The sequence below is a fragment of the Curcuma longa genome, unplaced genomic scaffold (genome assembly GCF_044706935.1).
Source record: "Curcuma longa cultivar G26 ecotype Majalengka, Jawa Barat unplaced genomic scaffold, ITB_CL_G26_1.1 contig_11892, whole genome shotgun sequence".
Taxonomy (NCBI): Eukaryota; Viridiplantae; Streptophyta; class Magnoliopsida; order Zingiberales; family Zingiberaceae; genus Curcuma; species Curcuma longa.
Window position 1 is genome coordinate 1 of NW_027428989.1, and position 9,145 is coordinate 9,145.

A 9,145-nucleotide genomic window follows, 5' to 3' on the forward strand; every position below is an offset into this window, starting at 1 on the left:
AGATCCCTTAAATTTTTGGAAGCCCTAAGCTGCCCTAAATCCTAGATCAAATCTGCACCATTGGATCAGAAATGAAGGATCCAGATCATCAGATTAATAGGCAGTATTTAAACCGAACTTAGGGAATGAACAATTCGGTTGACCGCCACTGTTCATCTTCCCCATGCGTGATTCCCCTGTTGCGCAACGTACCAAATGGCCAACTCCCATCCATTCCTTCTACTTCCATCGTTCTTCTGGATCCTTGAGGAGGCTGGAACCGGTCCATTGGGCATAAATCCGCAACCGGCAGTGAGCGGCGGAGAGGGTTTCTCCGGCGCGGCTTTTCCTCTATTTCTTCGCGTTTCGGTGGTTGACGGTGCAATCGGCAGCTGCGATTCGAAGAGGGGTTCTCTGAAGATTGTTGAGCACGGTTAAGGCGTCAACAATCTCATCAGTTCAACAAGAGGAGTGACATTCTGGTTTGCAACCTCAAATTCACTCGGCGACAGCTCTGTTTCCTAGGAAAGGGTTTTTCTTCGGGTTTTCAGAGCTGTGGACCCGTGCACGAGATCCAGGGATTGAAGTACATCTTCTTAAAGGATTTTCGGGGCCATCATTGGTTATCCGGCAGCTTGTTTGACACCAAGCTAAGGAGACCAATCGGATGAGGAAGGAGGGATGTGTTCTCTAGTTTCTGATAGTCTGATTACTGCATTTTTTTCTGTTTAACTTCATTACTGATCTATGGTCAATTCAAACTTTGTGAATTCGGTTATTAGTTTAATGCTTAGATTACGTTTTAATTTTGATTTATTTTAGAGCTTCATTAGATTGGTTTCCTTCGAATGTGTTACTGAAACTCTGAAAATGTTAGGTTACTGTTCCATATCAGCTCTGTATCAGCCGGGTTCGAGTACACCATTGTTTAAAAACCTTTGAATGCCATTTGTTTGGTTAAGGCATGATGTTAGTGTAGCTAGTTTAGTCTGGTGTCAATTTCACTGATATGCACCAAGTTCACTGTTCCGTGCCAGAAGCTTTTGTGCTTATCAGGTTGTTGTGGGCTAGCTTAGGTGGTTAGTTTAGTTGATGTTTATTGCATTTAATTAGTGTAATTGAGCTTGTGTCCTACAATTGTTATTGTGTTTGATTGCATTTTCCATTTAGTTGTATTTTTCAAACTGTTTTGTCTTAGTTTAGCTTTGTAATTCCCTAGCTTCTTGTATTGCATTGCTAGATTAGAAATTAATTTGATTTCAATTGCATTTTGTTTCCATTAGCTCATTGCATCTAAATTTACAATTAATTACAAAATATCAAAACCCCCATTTTCATAGAAAACCCCAAAAAGAACAACACGTAAGCTCGAATTAAACAAGTTTCTACTAGTCCTTGGAAAAACACGACTCAAGGCCCCTATACTTGCTGGCTTGTATTTATCGTGGGTTTTTAATAAATTTAAAAATTCTAATTTGCAACCCTACTCGTGACACATTGCAAATCTCCTAAATTCCTCCTCTCTGTTCCACTCCCTATATTGATGTCCCATAAAATTATCCACCGAAGAATAGAACTCATCTGCCCTTCTAAAATGATCATGTATTTCCCTAAACTGCTCCTGAGTCATAGTACTATACTCATCCAACTAGCGTTGGTGAGCAGAGTACTCTTAATGGAGCGTGTCCAAAGAACTATGGAAACCAGAAAAGTCGAAAGCTGAACCTGACTCACCATATGCATAAGAATGTCTAGCAGGTTCATCTCTAGGGGAAGGAGGTTCATGATAGGAATACTCAAGGTGGTATGATGGTTCTTGGGCATACTCAGAAAATGGTTAATGAATGGGAGTGGAATGACTAGGGACTAGAGAATGTAAAATCTAATTTTTGGTCTTTCTAATGGTAGTCCTCGAGGGGTTGGGTAATGGAAATGAAAATCTTAATGCTCTATTAAAAATGTAACCCCCCTCAGCTTTGGAAATCATTTTCATTGCTAAGCATGTTTCAATGTCAATCTTGGTATTGCCTAAAATGGGTTCTAAGTATGAGATGTCGCAACCCAAGCTAATAGCTATGTTTGTTATAAGACCGCCAACTACTATAATCCCAGTAGAAGATTTAGCTATTTTAGCCAGATGTTGAAGAAAATGGAACCTTGAATCGAATTCAACCTCATTAAGCATAGCTCAAATGCAATAAAGTTTTATTTTCCTCACCATGCCATCACTATTAGCTCGACCAAAGATGGTCTTGGTCATGACGCGGTAAAGATACCTAAAAATTGGGGTTTGATATAATGAGACTTTGGACTTGGATGGGTCATAGGTTTCCTCAGTAATAGTTATCATTTTTCAAAATCGACTACTGCTAAACCTCTTATCAAATTCTCTAGTTATATCAGTGGGTAAATCAAAACAATTATTGAAATCCTTTAGAGTCTATTCGTATTCTTCATTGAACAATCTAAAATTAATTTTTACTTTATAGTTCTCATCAGTGGTAAAGTAGATTTCTAGAGAGCAAAGGAATTCTAGAGTTATTTTTGGGTATGTTGGATGCCTAATGTTCATAAGATCAATCCAACCTATGTTATCCAACATCCATTCTATATCGTCCTTAATCCCTAAGAATTCCATAGTGTAATCATCAATATAACGAGAGCAAATTAACTTTCTAGAGGCAAAACAATTATACCTAGATTTTTTATCATCGTTTCGAAAAATAATACCATGAACATTGTCAGTATATTCGTTAGTGGCTTTTCTCTTCCCTTTGTCTCTAGTTTTGCTCTTCTCCTTCGCTGGTGTCTTTTCCTTTGCTGGTTCCTTTCCTTTTTGTCATCTCCTCCACCTGGTTCAGATCTGCGGATACGTTTGATCATGTTGCTTGCTGAGAAAAAAGAGGTAGGTTAGGAAAGAAAATTTGGGGTTTTCGAGTGGATCTCAGTGGGGAGATGAAGAAGAAGTGGAGAAGAAGTGAAGGAAGGGGGATGAGAGGATTTGGGAGTGATTGGAAGAGAGATTTGGAGAAGAAGTTGAATAGGAGTTTGGAGAAAATGGGGCGCAAGGGCATGTTTTAGGGCACGCACGATCGTGTGCCACTTTATTATGGACGAGGCATGGTCGTGCCTTGCAACGACCTGCCGAGGGTGGTGTTCTGTGGGTGAAACACACCCGTGCCTAGGTGGCATGGGTTGTTGTTGGTGGTAATCTGTGGAAGAGGCATGGTCGTGCCCAGTTGGCACGCCCTCGAGTAGTCGTGGCTCTATGAAGGGAACACGGTTGTGTCTCAAAGACACAACCTCAAAGTTTGTGATGCGCAGGTGGAGACACGGTCGTGCCTGGAGGCACGGACTCGACCTGGTGTTGTTTTGTGAGAGAGGCATGGTCGTGCCTGGTAGACACCGCCTAGCCTTATTGGAGGTGGAGCTCTAGATCTTCCTACAAACAATGGAAAAGTTTATCACTAACTTACAAAACAATCAAAAATAAAGAAAAGGAAAGCATAAAAGCCCTTGGGTTGCCTCCCAAGAAGTGCTTGTTTAAGGTTTTTAGCTCGACCCTTTTTTGCACACGTGAGCAGGGCCTATTGGTTAGAGCCTTGTAATCGGGCCCTAGCCGGCACTTGGTATTTTTGTTTCTTTTCAAAAGGCTTTCTTGATACCTCAGCCGGTACGGGTTCTTCCATTGGCAAAGTAAAGGGTTGATGCAACCACTTCTTTTTCGTTTGACATCATCCAACTTACAGCAACGTTCCTTCTCAGGAAGATAAGCATTTGAATCCAACGAGAGGTTAAAATTCACTTTCTTGTTTCCCACTTCCAAGGACAACTTGTGATTCTTCATGTCGATTTTGGCCCTTGTAGTGGCTAAGAACTGCCTCATCAAAATGATTGGAGTTGACGGGTCCTCTTCCATGTCAAGTACAACGAAGCCAGTAGGAACAATGAATCCTCCAACTTCTATCGACACTTCCTCCACTATACCCATCGGATATCTACAAGAATGATCTGCTATTTGGATGACCATGGTGGTAAGTCTAAGATCCGTATGTCTACATTTTACACTTGTCGTATAAGGGATTATACTGACGCTTGCTCCTAAGTCACAGAATGCCCTATCAATAGTCATCATACCAATCTTGCACGGGAGGGTAATGTTGGGATGTATACTATAAGCCTTTACTTTTTGTATAAATATCTATTTTGCAATAATATTGAAATGAAAATCACCTTGGTCAGAATGTTTGCGTTTACTTATGTAATACAGCAGTCCACTTAATTTATATTATAGATAATATGGTGTGTGGTGTCACACATAGAAGATCATGTTATCGATTCCTTATAAATCATAAATAGTAGCTCACAACAAAAATGGATAGGGACAAATCATTGGAGTAGTTGTAGTGTAATTGGTATTAGTTTATCTTGACTATTGAATTACACTAGTACACTTTGTGTGTATTGAGCAGGACCGTTTGAGGCCGTTCGATTTATACTGACTATATAATCGAACTAGACCTCAGTTATCATGGATGTGCATGCTCTTAATCCTGATATAATAACAAGCACAAATACTTAGTATGTATTTTTTTAATTCATCAAAGGGTGAGATTTATCTCATTAAATCAAAAGACCCGACGAGTTGGGAGATAATGCTATGTATATGGTGTGTTGTTGATTATAGAAGGAAATTGTGTCCTATAATCTAGGCTGATGATGTCCCCTTGAGGAGCTCATAAGGATTATCATGTAAACCCTGCAGGTGGACTTAGTTCCGCATGATAATAAGGTTGACTGGTACTACTCTCGGAATCAGAAGTTAATTAATTGAGTTGTCAGTAATTCAATTAATTGACGGACATACGATATTTTAAACATAGGGAGATTAATACACTCATGGTAAGATGGAGCCCATATTATAATATGGGATTGGTGCGGTAGTGCAATAATAACCCTTTAGTGGTATGAGTTATTATTGATGGACTTGAGTTGGGTGTTCAGGGAGAACACAAGAAGCCCAAGCCCATCAGGAGGCCATAACCAATTCCTCCTCTAGGTCCCTGTTGTAGCCTCTGGATAAAGCCTCGTATCCATCTGTTAGAATTTTATTAGAATTCTGTTAGAAATTTGGGATAGGAAATTCTGTTAAGAATTTTTTGAAATTCTATTAAGAATTTTTCTGAAAAAAGATTCTGTTAAGAATTTCTGTTAAGAAATTCTGTTAAAAATTTTCGTTACGAAATTCTATCTCTTCTTTAACAAAATTTTATTATAAAATTTTGTTTATTAATTTTGTTAAAAATAACAAAATTTAATTAAGGAATCTCGTTAAGAAATTAATGAGATTTAATTAAAAGATTTTGTTAAGATAAGAATAAAATTAAGATAAAGGAAATTTATTAAAAAACTAACAAATCTTATCCAAAGATTCTATTAAATTTATTCTAATTAAATTTTATTAAAAAATTTGTTAGATTTTTTCTTAAATTTCTTAGATGGCTAACCTATAAAAGGAGGGGATGGGGAGAGGCAAAAACATAACAAAAGTTCTCCTCCTTGGACAAGTAGGGTCGGCGGCATCTCAAGCTTTTTCTCTCCCCTTTTGTTTCTTTTGCCGCCGCCTCCCTCTTTCCACCTTCCCCTCTTTAGTTTTTCTTCCAGCCCCTCCCTTTTCTTTTGTGGTTCGGTTCCTCCCTTATTGGCCTTTCCTAGGGCCAGTGCACATCCCCCTCAATTTGCTAGGGTCGGCGGCCAAGGAGGGAGGAAGAAAAGAAGAAGGAAAGGAAGGGAAGAAAAGGTGAAGCTTCTTCTTGCTTGCCATCGGAATAGAAGAGAAGTTTTGGTGGATTCATCTTGGAAGATCGTTGCCCACACAACGTCCAGGAAGAGGAGAGGAATACAATAGAAGATCAAGAGGTCTTCAGGTACAAAGCATCCACACACATCAGGAAAGGTATGACTTAATTAATTCCGCATCGTAGTCATCCCTTTAGAATCTTTCGTATGGATCTGAATACCAAACACAAGAGGCCAATGATCTTAATGCATCGATCAAGCACCTAGTTGATTGAATATGAGGGCTACTTGATAAGATTCCGTTTCCAAAAAATTTTTGTCCGGCAAGAATTCAACGGAACGAAATTTCAGGTTCCCATCAGGTAAAGCTTTCTAGATCTTTGAGTTTGGGAGGAAGTTTGTTGTTGAGAATTATTGCGCTGACTTCCTTCGTTAGAGCTACAATATGCTTGGCCTCTGTTATCTTTTTGGTTGACATTAGCCCCTTGATAAATTTGGCGAACTGAGGCATCTCGACAAGAGCGTCGAGAAGGGGAATGTCCAAAGTGATGTCTTTGACTAGGTTGTATAATTTCTCGAACTCAGCATCCTTTTGTTTGTATATGAGCCTCTGGGGAAAAGTATGTTGCACACTAAAGTCTTCTTTGATGGTTCCTCAGTGGGTGTAGCGGTCTCAACTTCTTCCAATTTGTCTTCAACAATCGGTGTAGAGGAAGGAGGTTGCTCGGCGGCTGTCGTGCATGAAATACCCTCCAAAGGAGTAGTCCCTTGAGGCTCCTTGCCCTTCAAGATCTGTCTGCTCCTCAGCTCAATAGCCTTGCAGTGCTCCATAGGGTTGAAGTCTGACTTTCCTGGAAGTGCACCCACTTGCCTTGATGAAAGAGAAGAACTGAGCTGTGTCATTTACGTTTCTTGCATCTTCAACCTCTTGTCATGGTCATCTAATTTTTCATTGATCTTTACCATATCACCTTGAAGTTGAGTGAACATTTGTCGGCTCTCTGTCCTCACTCCTCCAACATCTTCAGAATTTTCTGGGTGTCTGACATCTCTTCATTTTGCTTCGGCGCAGATTGATAGGACGACCCTTGGTTGTTGCGATAAGAGAAGTTTGGGTGATTCCTCCAACCTGGATTATATGTATTTGAGTATGGGTTGTTTCTTTGATTGAATGTACCAATGACGTCACATTGTTCAAATTGAGTGACCTGCGCTTGAAATAATCCCACTTGGCACATCTCCTTTGTATGACTTGAATCTCCACAAAGTTCACATGATATGGATACCGCATTAACCTTGTTGATGTTCATATTATCAAATCTCTTGTTGAGAGCATCCATCTGTGCAGTTAACAGAGTAAGAGTGTCCACCTCGTACTTTCCAGGAGTTTTTGCATGATTACCTCTCTCGGTAGCCCATTGGTGATGGTTGAGGGTCACACTCTCAATTATGTCTTCGGCTTCCTCCAAGCTCTTGTTCATTAAGGCACCTCCTGCAGCGGAATCCAAATATACCTTCGTTTGATAGTTGATCCCATTGTAGAATGTGTGAAGGATGAGCCATTTTTCCAATCCGTGGTGTGGGCACTGTCTCAACATCCCTTTGAATCGGTCTCAAGCTTCAAATAAAGATTCACCATCCAATTGCGTGAAGCTTGAAATCATGTTGCGCATGTGGGCTGTCTTACTTGGGGGATAGAATTTGTTGAGAAAAACTTGTTCGCATTGTTCCCAAGTAGTGATGTTGTTCGGTGGAAGAGAGGCAAGCCAAGATCTTGCCCTATCTTTGAGTGAGAATTTGAATAGCATGAGTCTGACTGTGTCCAAACCAACCCCGTTAATTCTCATGGTGCTGCAATTATCTGAAAAGTTCTCCAAATGTAGATTGGGGTCCTCGTTTGGTCCGCCCCCAAATTGATTCTGCTGGATCATGGAGATAAATGCAGGCTTGATCTCGAAATTATTTGCTTCTATGGCTGGACGGGCGATGCTGGATGACACTCCTCTCGCATAAGGTGCAGCATAGTCCTTCAAAGGTTTGTTAGCCATCGTTTCTGGTGTATGTTCTTGTGTGTCCAACCTCTGAAATTGAAGCCTCCTTCGCAAGGTTCTTTCGATTTCCGGATCAAAAGGAAACTCCGCTTGTTTGGACCTACACATGCACACCAAAAGAAAATGTTATTATACTTTCAGAAAAGAAGTAAAGAAAGTGAATGAATGGAAGAAAGAATATGGTGGAAAGACTCTAAATGTAAAAGTCTAATGAAAAATAGCGCACAGTCCCCGACAACGGCGCCAAAAACTTGATAGGCTCCCGCAAGAGTACGGTTGTCGTCAAGTAATAAAAAGTTATCGAATCCACAGGGACCGTGGAATTAATCACTAGACTAGCACAAAAAGAGTTGCGAATGAAATGGTTTTGGTGTTGGGCTGAGAAAGAAGGAGAACTGAAGGACCTAATCCTCGAATGAAAGGGAATCAACTATATGGCAGGTATGGGAAACGATCCTAGGATTTCGGAGTCCTTGAGAGTTATGGCTGATAGTATCATGGATGTTTTGCTATTCCTCAATGTTTATATCAATGTAGGGATTCTAACCAAGCTATCCAATTAGACCTTTTCAGGCTTCATTGGAATTAAATCATGAATCTCTAATGTTATGATTACTAGTTTGAGATGACACCTAGATAGCCTGGTTCTATAGCTCTCCCGCTGTCACCGGGCACTCCAACAATACTACTAGTATCCTACCCTCTGTCACCGAGTACCCAATTAAGGACCTCTTCCTAGTAAACAATAACCGTTAGTTATCCCTCATGAGAATTTGTTACAGCTTAAGAATCTCCTCAGAAAGTCCGGTTAAAAAGGTTCACCTCCTGTCACAAGGCACCCCGGTCATACGATCCTAAGATTTCCTATAAATCGTAATTCACTCCCATCCATATGAAATCAAGCCTTCAAAATATCACCAAATACGCACAAGACACAATTCCATATAACAAAGCATAAACATGTCATAGAAGATAACAAATACAAATCCATCGAGTACAATCATCCGTTACATCTCAATTTCTCCTACATCCTAGAATCAAAGAGATCTACTCCATGACGGAGGAAATACAATTGAAGAAGGAAGAAGAAGAATTCATAATTGTTTCAAAATCTAAGAAAGAAAAGGAAAAAGGACTTATCAATATGTGTGGTCTTCCTTGAATTGTGATCTCTTCGTCGGCGGTGGATGGAAGCAGCAGAGTAGTCTCAGGAAGATGGATGTGACAACGAATTCCCCCTCAGAATGTGGTTACGGTGCCTCCTTGTTGTCCTCTGATGGCTCCCCCCAAAAGGGTTTCAAAAAGATGTTTAAATA

The 9,145-nt window shown here is 40.2% G+C and overlaps 1 non-coding gene across 1 annotated transcript; it reads left to right on the forward strand.

The window, feature by feature from the left end:
- The first annotated feature begins 7,347 nt into the window (after nucleotides 1-7,347).
- LOC141815898 (small nucleolar RNA R71) lies at nucleotides 7,348-7,451 on the forward strand. The gene has a single exon (XR_012600623.1). It is a non-coding gene; the product is annotated as a small nucleolar RNA R71 (small nucleolar RNA).
- Nucleotides 7,452-9,145: the final 1,694 nt, after the last annotated feature.